Source organism: Pteropus vampyrus, unplaced genomic scaffold (assembly GCF_000151845.1).
Source record: "Pteropus vampyrus isolate Shadow unplaced genomic scaffold, Pvam_2.0 Scaffold364, whole genome shotgun sequence".
NCBI lineage: Eukaryota > Metazoa > Chordata > Mammalia > Chiroptera > Pteropodidae > Pteropus > Pteropus vampyrus.
Window position 1 is genome coordinate 478,042 of NW_011889145.1, and position 1,820 is coordinate 479,861.

A 1,820-nucleotide genomic window follows, 5' to 3' on the forward strand; every position below is an offset into this window, starting at 1 on the left:
CCACACACACACACACCCCACACACACACACCACACACACACACACGGCCGTGCGGCCAGAGGCCCACAGCCACCAGGGTGAGACATGGCTCTTCCAGGTGTCATGTGGCCTCAGCCCGCCCCACCTCCCAAGACTGGGTGGGGCAATTCCCAGTTTCAGAAGCATCACCTGCGATCTGCAGTGAGCGTCTTAGGGCATAGTTTTCTCTGCAGTTACATAAATGTGGCCTGAAATCTTGATGACCTGGATATTGAGGGGGAGGGAGGAGAAATGGGAATAAAAGGGGAAAAAAAATCAATAGAAAGAGGTGAAGCTCATCCTCGAAGAAAGAGGGAAATGTTTCATTCTGAGTGCGCTCCGCAAGGATGTGGAGAACACTCCCCATCCTGGAGCCCGAGGGGGCAAGAGCTCAGTCCCAGGCCGGACGCCGGGCAGAGCCGCCAAGCGGCGGTCGGAGGATGGAGAAGAGGGCAAGAGCAGGGCCTGGGCGTGCAGTGTCCCCATCTCGGGCACAGGCCGAAAGTGAGAGCTGGGAACAGGTGGAGACTTCCCTCCAGGTGGTCGCCAGGATGTCCACTCGTCGGCCCCCACCTGGCGCTGATTGACATCGTTATTTAGAGGCTCGGGGTCTCCATCCCGATGACACAGGGGACCTGGTCTAACCAGCGGCGGAGCATGAGCAGAGCTGTCCCACGTTCAAACCCCGATGTGTGCAGGGTGTCGGAGGAGAAAGGGGCTGCGGAGTGGCCGAGAGGCACACTCGGCCCCACCGGGCTGGGCAGCAGGGTCGGAGCTGCGAGCAGGAGACAGGGAAGGGGTGAGCGCCCCTCCCACCCCCACGCACGCTGGGTACCCCCCAACACACTGCCCTGCTGCCCCAGGAAGAGCCTCCTGCCAGACCTCTGTCAGCTGCCTGGGATGGGAGGCCCCTCGGCAAACATTCTCACAAGAGTTTCTTTTCTTTAACTCACATGAGAAAGAGCATGGGAAGTAGCAACCCTGTGACCTGAATTGTTTATACAAACAGCACAGAGAGCCACACGCCAGCCGGAAAGATAAGCGGGAGACACAGAGGTGCGTTCCTCTTGCGTGTCCTCTGGCGTGACGTTCGCACGGCCGCGTGTACACCGGCCGCAACCCCAAAGCACAGGCTCCGCTCGGCCTTTCGGCACCGTCGGCAGGTCCCCTCCTCTCGGTTTCCCAGGTGCGTCCACGGCCACGGTCGTGTCGTCCGCCCTTGCGTAGCGTTGCGTGGCGGCGTGACCCCAGCCCCCAAACATCAGCTCCGAGCTCACGGCCGGGCTTCAGCTTTGCCGCCCGCACGGTGGCGCCTGGTCCACACCCGTCACGTGGTTTTCTGTTTGTTTATCGTTTCTCATCTGACTCTTGCTCTCTAGACGGCTTGTAATTTCTACGAGGTTTGAACAATAACTATAAGCAGTAGATGTGTAAAGAAGCGTGAAACTCATACTTATCTAATTATTGACCAAAACTGGAAAATTAATAGAGGTCGAATCAAATAAAATTAAGAACTTCACAATATGACGAATTCAGCGCTTTTAATTTTTACTGTTCTCATCCCGATCCTCCATCTCAATTAATAACCCGAGTCACAAAGCAAGTCATTTAAACGGACATGAAACATATTCGAAACTCATCTTTTATTTTAAATTTAGTACATTATAACATTTAAAGCTATATGTTTTCTACTTATACAAATGTTTATCATCTTCAGCCACATCCCCCTGAACACGCCCGATCTCGTCTGATCTCGGAAGCTAAGCAGGGTCGGGCCTGGTGAGTCCTTGGATGGGAGACC